Below are 12,085 nucleotides of genomic sequence, written 5' to 3'. Positions count from 1 at the left end.
GGTAGAATGAAACAGTCAGGAATTGCTTTAAAATAATCCAGCAAAAAGAAAAGTGAAATGTATATATAGGAGGATAGATAAAATGACATTGGCAAAATATTTAAAATTGTAAAAGCTTAGGATGAGTATAAGGGGTTCCTTATATCATTTCCTCTACTTTGGTGTACATCTGAAAATTTCCATAGTAAAAGAAATAAAAGTTACCCCAATATTTTAAAAATGGGAAGATATAATATCCAACTGTTTTTATCACTCGTGAAAATCACAAAAATGTATATTAAACTTTGGTTGGATTTTATGTTTTTGGAATATTTAGAAGAGAAAGAAGGCTGGTCCTTTTAAGAATTAGACTTGTTAGGAGCTGGATTTGCCAAGTGTTTGGTCTTTACAACCACTTTCCTGAGAAGAAGGCATCTAATAATTTTTTCTCATGCCTTGGCACAGTGGTTCTACATCAGGTGCTTTGAACGAATTACTTCATTTTAAGAAACTGAGGCTAAAGAGATCAACTCTTTTGCTTAAAGACAATAGGATGATAAATTGCAGGGGCATTGGGAGAGAGTCAGGAGTCTGAAGCTCCATATGTCTGGCTTCAAAGTTTGCTATGTTCCACAGTCTTCAGACTCACTCAATGTGGTTGGTTGTAGGTCAGCTCACAATGTGGTCACTCACAAACGTGCTCCCACTGAATTGACTTTCTGGGATTGGCCTGCTTCTGTTTAGGTGGAGCCTAAACCAAGAGAAAGTAAGAGTATGTCCTCCTGGGCAGAGAGGACAGGGTGATAAAAGCTCATAGGTGAAGTGAGGAATGTCAAGGAAGCACAGAGTCTGTTTAACTCAGAGCCTCGTGGGGATGACTGGGAGGGGGGGTTCCCAGAAAAGCCAGAGGTGGGCATGGCAGCCAGAGAACCAATAGGGGCAAGAAGCAAAGATTAAACTGTAAAAAAGCAAATAATTCCATGAGTAAATGTAAAACGTTTAGAAAAATCAGTGTTTAAGTACTTTTTATACTTCTTTTTCTGTAACCAACGTTAAGGTCAAGTAAAAGAGATAATTAAGTTATAATAATGTCAAAAAATTATAATACTGTTTTCTAGTTGGAGTATTACTATCCATAATAAAGGCTACAGAAAAATGCTTATTTAAAAACTTAAGTGAAAAAGTAGAATACAGTATATCTATAGAATTATTACAATTTTCTAAAAACATCTTCGACATGGAAGGAAAACATTGGAAGAAAAAAGTCAAAAGGCTTGTGGATTTGGTTATAGAAATATGGATTTTTTGTATCTTAATTTTTCATTCTATAATTTATATGTCTTGTTTTCATATAACGAAATGTATTACTTTTAGAATGTAAAAAATGGTTAAGAAGTAAACCAAATAAATACATTTTACTTTTTTTTCCTTAAGATTTTATTTATTTATTCATGAGAGACAGAGAGAGAGAGAGAGAGACAGGCAGAGACACAGGCAGAGGTAGAACCAGGCTCCATGCAGGGAGCCCCACATGGGACTCCATCCCAGGTCTCCAGGATCACACCCTGGGCTGAAGGTGGTGCTAAACTGCTGGGCCACCCGGGCTGCCCTACATTTTACTTTTTATCTTGTTTAATCCAGGGTAATGAAGATGCTTATAGGAATGAAAGAATTGAGACATATTTATGGCTTCATGTTGAGAAGAGAAACATTGTTTGGTAGAAAATCTGAGCAAGTGATGGTAAGTTCCATCTTAGCTGCCCTCAGACAGCCATATGCACATGCAGCAAACCTCCTGACAGGGCCTCCACCCTCTGTTTGACCAAGGTGGCCGTGGATTACTGAGAGATCACACCAATGATAACAGAACACAGACTGCTGGCCACAGGTCTCTCTCTCTAGACCTCGGGAGCTTAAATTCATATGTCAACATTTTTATTTAGCCATCTGCTTGGCATTTTTAAAAAGTCATCCGAGTTAGACTGTCTCAGGGGTCCTGACAGTCTTTCAGGGGCCAGAATGTTGCTGCATTTTGGAAAGCCAGAGTCAACACAGGCAAAAATGTCAGTAGTATCTTTTACCTGAATAGAGGCCTTCTCTCCAAACCCATTAAACCAAAAGCTATACTACTCCCTCCTACAGTTTGTACGTGTTTCTTCTCAATGGGGTGGGGGGAGTAGTTTCTGGTAGCTGACTCTGAAATGGTAATACTGGATATCAGTAGCTTTCTCAAAGAGGCTTTTACCAAAACCTAAGAAAAGAAATATAAAATATTTTGTTCTAATTCAACCAGCACTGGAGCCTGCAATACAGAGTTTTGAGCCACACTCTTCAGGAGACATGTAGAGTAAGAAACATAACCTGCTCTTAAAGGAGAGGGAGAAAAAAAAATCCTAAGATTTCCTATAATACAAAGAAAAATAAAAGAAATAGTGGGCATATTTAGGGAAGAGAAAAATCACTTCAATTTAAGGGGTCTTATGGAAAGGTTTCCAGAAGTTAGGGCATTTGAAATGGGCCTCGATGGATATAAGATTTCAGTCAGAAATAGATAGCAGGGAGGGAGGGCATGGATGGCATTGATGGATGGAATATCAGCAAACAAGAGAAAAGATGAATAAAAGTTCAACACTTTCCATTCCAAATTTTTATAAATGCAGGTGACCCTATGAACTAAGCACCCAGGAGTCATGGCTTGGCCTATGGCTATGCTTTGTTTTGCTGAGTATAGACTTGGAAGCAGGTGGAAGAGGAGGCAGCTTGGCTGGAAGGATTCCCAGAACACAGTTGCCAGGGGAGCGAAAGAAGGGGTATAAGACTGTTCCAGCTGCTGTAGGCTGGGGGAAAGCAGAGATGTTAAAAGGGCATTGTTAGGGCATTTTACTTTATAATGTACTCCCTCCTCTGCAACCACACAAAATCTTCAGTAAAAGGCTACATTACTGACAATGCTTTTGGACTTGACTTTTTAATTCATGGGTGGAGGGGAGTGAAAAGTGGAGGATTGGTAAGTATGGAGTATGGCTGGAAGTAAGCAGGGGATGAAAGCAGAGGCAGCAAGAGGAGTGAAGGTATATTTGGTTAATATACTCACTTTGAAGTAAAGAAAGGCAACTCATCATTCAGCCTGGCACCACTGCTGTGATTTGCCAAGCACTGTGCCAGTGTTGCGATGCAGGGTGAGTCCAGCTGGCTGCAGCCTGGCCTTCAAAAAGGCTACATTCTAGTGAGGGGTGGGGCAGGAATTAACTAAATAACAAAAAATGTAAAATTAGAATTATAGTAAGTGTTATAAAGGAGAGGTCTACAATGCTACAAAGCTTGTAGAGGGATTGGATCTTGTTGATTAGTTAAGGGGCTATAGAATTGAGTGAGTGCTGAAGGATAAATAGAAGTATAGTGTGTAATACTTAAGGCAGAGTGAAGAGTAAGTGCAAAGGCCTATGGAAGAAAGGAAATGAGGAGAGGTCAATGTGGCTAGAGCACAGACAGTGATGGGGAGCATGGAGCCAAGTGCAGCTGAAAAGGCAGGAAGCAAATCTTAGTGGGTCTTGAAGTCATGTAAGAGTTTAAATGGGGGTGCTAGGATAATGTATATTTTGAAAGGTCACTCTAGGGGCACCTGGATGGCTCAGTTGGCTAAGCATCCAACTCTTGGTTTTTGACTCACGTCCTGATCTCATGGGTCTTGAGATGGAGTCCTGCCTCAAGCCCCTCCCTTCTGTGCTCAGTAGGGAGTCTGTTTGAAGATTCTTTTCCTCTGCTCCTCCCCCTTCCCTGTGTGCATGCCCACGCACTCTTTCTCTCAAATAAATACATACGTCTTTAAAAAAATAAAAGTTCATTCTAGTTGCTGTAGGGAAAAGAAATGAGTATGGTAAGGATGGATGTAGGTAAGAAAACCAACCAGGAGGCTATTGGTCCCCCCAAGCAAAAGATGATGATAAGGCAGCATTTTATACCACAGAAAAAGCATGACACAGCCTCAGCTAAGAGGATCAACCCTCTTTTATGTTAAATCGACAACCTGCAAGAAAATGTCACCTTACACTCTGTAGGAAACTTATTGTTCCTTTCAAGTACAAATATATCCTTATGTAAGTGACTTTAGTAATAAGAACAGATATATGCTAAGACTAGGAGGAAAAGACTGTCTCTGAAGGAGAGAAATGCAAAATGTAATATTCATAAGCTTTTGGATATGTCTACATGACAGATGTGTTTCTAAGTGTACTGTATATTTTAAGCAGAGATCTTTTTTTTTTTCCTGGTTGGTTTGTATACAGCACACTAAATGGATGGAATGAGCAAACCATTATGTATGAGTTGCTTTGTCTTTTGGTAAAAACAATTCATAGATGCGTGCACATTAAGATGTTTCCATATCACCTTCAATTCACCCTGTGTATTCCAATCTTACCCAAGGAGAAGTGAACAAACCACAACTGTATTGGGAAATTATATGCACTTCTATATTGAAAATAGATCAAGGACACATAGGTGAGGTGAAGAAAGATATAAGTGATCTAACCCACATAATTAACAAACTTGATCTAACCTAGTACTTAATGACTACAGAGTATACATTCTTTTTAAGCTCACATAGAACTGTTATAAAAATGACTATGTATGATTACAAGGCTTTGTTCACCCTGTAATAATTCATTGAACAACATATGTATGATTTGTGCATTTTTTTCTTTTTATATGTATGTTAAATTTCAAAAAAGTTTGTTAAAAAACAAACAAAAACTGACCATATATGAAGACCCAAAGAAAGCCTCAGGAAATTCAAAGGACTAATATTACACAACGCTGTGATTAAATTAGAATTTTTTTAAAGATTCTATTTATTTATTCATGAGAGACACAAAGAGAGACAGCCAGAGACACAGGCAGAGGGAGAAGCAGGCTCCCTGTAGGAAGCCCGACTTGGGACTCGATCCCAGGTCCCCAGGATCACGCCCTAGGCAGAAGGCGGAAGCTCAACTGCTGAGCCACCCAGGTGTCCCTAAATTAGAAATTAACAATAAAAAATAGACAAGACAAAACAATCTTTGGAAAATGGAAAATGCATTTTTAAATAACTTATGAGTTAAGGAAAAAACATAATAGAAATTAAGAAATACTAAGAACTACATGACAATGAAAATACTAATAAAAACTTAGGGCTTTTTCTGCCATCTCTCTGAGCCGCCACAATGGTGCGCATGAACGTCCTGGCAGATGCTCTCAAGAGCATCAACAATGCTGGAAAGAGAGGCAAGTGCCAGGTTCTTATCAGGCCATGCTCCAAAGTCATCGTCCAATTTTCACTGTGATGATGAAGCATGGTTACATTGGTGAATTTGAAATCATCGATGATCACAGAGCTGGGAAAATTGTTGTGAACCTCACAGGCAGGTTAAATAAGTGTGGAGTTATTAGCCCCAGATTTGATGTACAATTGAAAGATCTAGAAAAATGGCAGAATAACCTGCTCCCATGCCTCCAGTTTGGTTTCATTGTACTGACAACCTCAGCTGGCATCATGGACCATGAAGAAGCAAGACGAAAACACACAGGAGGGAAAATCCTGGGATCCTTTTTCTAGGGATGTAATTCATACGTGCAAATAAAATGCCTCAATGGACAAAACAAAAACAAAAACAAAAACTTAGGGATATATGCTAAAATGAAACAGACAAAATTACATGCATAAAAAGCTATAGTACATGAAAATGAAAATGAATAGGTAGGCATGCTGCTTAAGAAACTAGAAAAAGAACATTAGTGTAATCTCAAGAAAAATAAAAGAAATAAGCATAAGAGGAGAAACTGATTAGAGATAATAAACAAAATAAAAAGTGAGCTCTCTGAAAAGACAAAGTAGACAAACCCCTAGCAGGATGGATGAAGAAAAAGAGAAGCAATAAACAAACAATTGGTGTAGCCATTGTGGAAAACTGTGTGGGGTTTCCTCAAAAAATTAAAAATGGAACCACTTACAATCCAGGAATTGCACTACTGAATATTTACCTCCCCAAATACAAGAACACTAATTCAAAGCGATACACCCCTATGCACCCCTATGTTTATAGCAACATTATCTGCATTATCTACAACAGCCAACCTATGGAAGCAGTCCAAGTGTGTATTGATAGATGAGTGGATAAATATGGAAATTATTCAGCCATAAGAAAGAATGAAAATCTTGCCATTTGCAACAACATGGATAGAGCTAGAGAGTATAATGCTGAGTGAAATAAGTCAGTCAGAGGAAGAGAAATACCATCTCACTTATATGTGGACTTGAAGAAACAATACGTGCGAAGGAAAAAAATAAGAGAGAGACAGACAAACCAAGAAGCCGATTCTTAACTATAGAGAACAAACTGATGGTCACCAGAGGGGAGGTAGGTGAGGAGATAGGGGAAATAGGGGATGAGGATTAGGGAGTACAGGGAAAACAAACAATATTAGAAACAAAAAGAGGATCACAATTATAAAGACAGTGGAGATTCCCCCCCCCCAAAAAAAAACATAACATGAGATTAGAAACTCTATAGCAGTAAGTTCCAAACAAGATATTTAAGAAAATTTAAATGACCAGAATTCATTCTAGGGGAGATAGGAAACCTGAAAAAAACCTAAACCATTACAGAAATTGAATTGATAGCCAAAAATCTCCCCTGAAAATAAAAAGGAAGACCCATATAGTTTTAAAAGATAATTTACAGAGTCTTCAGGGAATATAGTTCCTGTCTTAAACAAATCGTTTTGGAGAATTAAAAAGAAAAAAAAAAGGGAAATCTATCCAATTAATTTCATGCAAATATATTACCAAAACTACACAAGAACAAAGTAAGAAAAAGACAGTTATAGAGCCAATTCATCTATGAACTTAAATGGTAAAATTCTAAGTAAAATGCTAAGAAATTTAATTTAGTTTAATTATTTAATCAGTGTATTAAAAAAATCATACCATGAAATAGAGTTAATTTCAGAGTGCAAAATATTCCACATCAGAACAACCTACTAAGGTTCTTTGCATTCTTAACAGAGTAACAGAAAAACCATATGACTATATAACAAAAATGTAGAATTGGTATTTGATCAGTTATCACTCATTCATGACTAAAAAACAATTTTTGGCAAGGAACATAAGAGGATTTTCTTAACCTGATAAAGGGTTTCTACCAAATTCTGCAGCAAACATTCAATGGTAAGACCAGATTTCCTGTTAAAGATAGGAACAAGATAGGAGATTCTCTATTTCTACTATTTTTTTTAAGATTTTATTTATTTATTCATGAGAGACACAGAGAGATAGAGAGGCAGAGACATAGGCAGAGGGAGAAGCAGGCTCCATGCAGGAAGCCTGATGCGGGACTCAATCCCAGAACTCCAGGATCACGCCCTGAGCTGAAGGCAGACACTCAACCGCTGAGCCACCTATGTGTCCCTATTTCTACTATTATAAAACATTGCACTATAGGTCCTAGCTAATGCAATAAGAGAGAGAAAAAAACAAGATGAGATTTGGAAAAGAAAAGGCAAGATTGGTATTTTCATAAGGTCTGACCAACTACATAGAACAATCCAAAGGAATGAATGGAAAAGCCAATAGAATAAAAGATTCAACAAGGATATTGGTTCCAAGATCAGTATACAAAAATCAGTAATATTACTATACACCATCAATAACCATTTAGGAAATGTAATAAGAAATGAAACAACAACAGCAATGGAATTTATAATGTAGCAGAATTAATCTAATAGAGGAGGCGAGAATTCCTTATGGAGAAAGTTACATAATATGATAAAAGGGCATAAAGGATCTAACAGATGAAAAGATGCAATACTATAAAAATGTCTATTCTCATATCAACCTATACATTTAGTGCAAAAATGAACTATTGGGACTTCATCAAGATAAGAAGCACAGCAAAGGATACAGTCAACAAAACTAAAAGACAACCTACAGAATGGGAGAAGATATTTGCAAATGACATATCAGAGAAAGGGCTAGTTTCCAAGATCTATAAAGAACTTATTAAACTCAACACCAAAGAAACAAACAATCCAATCATGAAATGGGCAAAAGACATGAACAGAAATCTCACAGAGGAAGACACAGACGTGGCCAACATGCACATGACAAAATGCTCCGCATCACTTGCCATCAGGGAAATACAAATCAAAACCACAATGAGATACCACCTCACACCAGTGAGAATGGGGAAAATTAACAAGGCAGGAAACCACAAATGTTGGAGAGGATGCGGAGAAAAGGGAACCCTCTTGCACTGTTGGTGGGAATGTGAAGTGGTGCAGCCACTCTGGAAAACTGTGTGGAGGTTCCTCAAAGAGTTAAAAATAGACCTGCCCTATGACCCAGCAATTGCACTGTTGGGGATTTACCCCAAAGACACAGATGCAATGAAACGCCGGGACACCTGCACCCCGATGTTTCTAGCAGCCATGTCCACAATAGCCAAACTGTGGAAGGAGCCTCGGTGTCCATCGAAAGATGAATGGATAAAGAAGATGTGGTTTATGTATACAATGGAATATTCCTCAGCTATTAGAAATGACAAATACCCACCATTTGCTTCAACGTGGATGGAACTGGAGGGTATGATGCTGAGTGAAGTAAGTCAATCGGAGAAGGACAAACATTAAATGTTCTCATTCATCTGGGGAATATAAATAATAGTGAAAGGGAATATAAGGGAAGGGAGAAGAAATGTGTGGGAAATATCAGAAAGGGAGACAGAACATAAGGACTCCTGACTCTGGGAAACGAACTAGGGGTGGTGGAAGGGGTGGAGGGCGGGGGGTGGGGGTGAGTGGGTGACGGGCACTGAGGGGGACACTTGACGGATGAGCACTGGGTGTTATTCTGTATGTTAGCAAATTGAACACCAATAAAAAAATAAATTTATTATTAAAAAAATCTCTGTGTATTGGGTTTATTCACAAGTTTACTTATGATTCAACCCAACTAAGAGAAGGAATGCTCTTCATATTGCTGCAAGCAGGAATTTATCTGCTTCTTACAGTTTCTGTATTCACCTGTTTGTCTTCTGTTCCCTGAAATCCTGTCCCATTCTTATAACTTGACCCCTGCAAAGTTGCATTTCTCTCCACCGCTTTACCATTTCATCCTCCCTCTTCTAGCCAAATACAGGTACATATACTTAGTCCCTGTAACCCATCTCCCCCAAAATTCTGATAAATTCTAGTAGGAGAAGCAAAAGTCTTTAAAACATGAAATGTTCTTTGGTGAAATGACCACTTGTGAAATTGTTCCCCGCCTTAACTCTTCCATCTTCCACTACATCCACTCCATCAAAATCTTAGTCATCTGTTTGGAAATATCTAGTCCTCAAAAACAATAGATGTCTATTGCACATCTTGCAAAAGATATAGACTTTCATAAAATTGGTGAAAGTGATGTGGGTAAACTGCTGGATCCACACACAAAGTCACTAATAAAGAAGGATCTCAAAGTTGAACCAGATAATAAAGGAAGAAAAGAAAAGCAATAAGAATGATGATGATATCAATGCTTCAAAAGGAAATAATTTAGTTTCAAAGGATGAAGAGAGGACTTTGGGAAAACTGGATAAAGCCCTCCAACATTTCTGCAAATGTGACCCTGTTGCAAAAATCAAATGCAAAGTGAAGGATAATAAGCTATATAAAAATAACTGTGCCCAGAAATTAACACTTAATCTATCAAAATTAGCACACAGTTGCAACTATAACTTTAGATGTTAAATATAAAATAGTTTTCATAATTTTTTATTGCATTATTTCAAGATAAAACCCCAATCAAGTCTTTTTCTTTCATTATGGAATCTACGTCCCCGTCTCAAATAGGTTCACTCTGGGAGGACCTTTCTTGGAAAAAGGAAGAGGGAAGAGAAGACCTCTTGTGCTCATCTCTATGTCTCCCAAACACACAATAGTATAAGAATCCCCTCAGGAAACTGTAAAAATTACACTCTTGAGTTCCCCTGCCAGATCAGTTTGGAATCTTCAAGAGCAGAACTGAACTTAGGACTCTTTTTGACAAACATCTAAGGGAACCTTACGATAAGCAAATGTGGGAATAAATACCTTAACTAGTCCAAAGGGGAAATAATGAAATTTATTCTCTCTTTGTCATTCTCTCTCTTTCCCTCTCTTAACTTTAAAAAGTCTTTTAAAACTTTGTAATGGGGATCCCTGGGTGGCGCAGCAGTTTAGCACCTGCCTTTGGCCCAGGGCGCGATCCTGGAGACCCCGGATCGAATCCCACGTCGGGCTCCCGGTGCATGGAGCCTGCTTCTCCCTCTGCCTGTGTCTCTGCCTCTCTCTGTGTGTGTGTGTGTGTGTGTGTGTGTGTGTGAGACTATCATAAATAAAAAAAAGATTTAAAAAAAAATAATAAAACTTTGTAATGCGTAGTCATTGTATTCTTTTCTTCTTTCTTTTATTCTTTTGCATGCCCTTCTTCCCTGATCAGTGTCTAATCTATGACCAAAAGGCTTTTGAAACTTTATCAAGATTGTCATTAGAATTTATAACCTGCTCCTGCTTTTCATTTTGTTTCATCCCTTTAAAGTTGAGTATAAGTGATTTGTTTCAAACTTCTTTTTTCTACATTTTCCCAGCCTCCATTCTCATGAGCCCATTTTGCTCTATATTCATTTGGACATTAAACTGCTTTGCAAATATTATCATATCCTGTCTGTTCTTTCCGTACTGCCTGTACTGTCAGTTCCTTGAAGACAAACATCATGTCCTTCATTTCTTCTGCATTTTTCCCACTGAGCTTAGAAGATTGACTAAGATTGACTAGTGTGCAGTATGCTTCACCCAGTGGGTGCTTAATAAATATTTAAAAACCGTATTAAATTGTTGAATAAGTCTGACAGCAGTGCTGCTCCTCATCACTTCAGATGCCAACACTTTCTAGTCCCTTCTCTGCCTAGCAACCATTTCCCAACATACCTATATGTCCCTAGACATTTCATTCAACCTGAAGCTCTCTTTGGGTCCAGTTTTCCTTGCCTGAGCTATGGAAATATCGTTTGCATGTTTTCCCCTAAGGAGTTTCTGATTGGTACCAAAAGACCCTGCTATGCAACTTGAAATTGCTTTTTTCCCTTGGTGATAGTGGGGGAAGAAGGACAGTAGGGACGAAGGTTTCCTTTCCGTACCCTTTTTTTTTCTCCCCAAACCATCTTTCACATTAAGATACAATTCCCCCATGCATAAGGGCATCATCTAAGGAGATCTTTATTCTGAGCACCTAAAGAGTGCTAAGGATTTTAGGTAAGAGGTTTTAGTATTTTAACTAAGATACAGTTTCTTCATGAGCTCTAGCCAGTACTTCATTTGTTAATGACTTATTACTACAGTAGGCAAGCATCATTTCTCTTTTGGCATCATTCTATTAAACATTATTTTGTGCCCATGAAAAACACGCCTTTACCTAAGGCTGTACCAATCTCAGGTGGCAACGTACAGAAAAGCTTTCTTTTTCTTGGGTAGGGCACTGTGTTTTGCAAACACGTTGGCATGTATTCCTTATCTTATTTAATCCTCACAACAGGTTTGCTAGGTGGATAGGATGGGGGTCATTATCCAGGATGGAAGGATCCAGGAGGAAACTCAGAGTGGGTTAAATGACTTGTCCAAAAAAAAAAAAAGAAAAGAAAAAGAAAAAAGAAAAAACAAATAAATGACTTGTCCAAAGTCACACTCCCCCCCCCCCGACCCACACTGAAAACAGCATCCTAGCTACAGCCAGTCCCCACATCCTGTGCGTGCCATTCTCCCACAGCTCAACCTCACAAAATAAGCTCTGTTTTGTCCGTAGAGATGAGCCTCGGTGCTAGGAAGAAGCAACGAGCAACAACAGCAATAATAGATCGGGTGTAGCTAGGCGGCCGCCGGGTGGGCCCGAAGGGGCAAGGGAAGCACACTGCGCATGCGCAGAGCGCCCCTCGAGGCCAGGACCTTGACTCCGCGGGGAGGACAGAGGCCGAGCTCCGGGTCTTCAACTCTTCTCGCCTCCCTTCGGCTACTGCGCAAGCGCACTTTCTCGGGCGGAAGGTCGGCGTGAAGGGGG

General features: G+C 38.8%; 1 pseudogene; it reads left to right on the top strand.

The window, feature by feature from the left end:
• Positions 1-5,180: 5,180 nt before the first annotated feature.
• Positions 5,181-5,572, top strand: LOC129503966 (40S ribosomal protein S15a-like; annotated as a pseudogene).
• Positions 5,573-12,085: the final 6,513 nt, after the last annotated feature.

This window comes from Nyctereutes procyonoides, unplaced genomic scaffold (genome assembly GCF_905146905.1).
Source record: "Nyctereutes procyonoides isolate TBG_1078 unplaced genomic scaffold, NYPRO_anot_genome, whole genome shotgun sequence".
Taxonomy (NCBI): Eukaryota; Metazoa; Chordata; class Mammalia; order Carnivora; family Canidae; genus Nyctereutes; species Nyctereutes procyonoides.
This window is presented reverse-complemented; position numbering and strand designations above follow the sequence as displayed.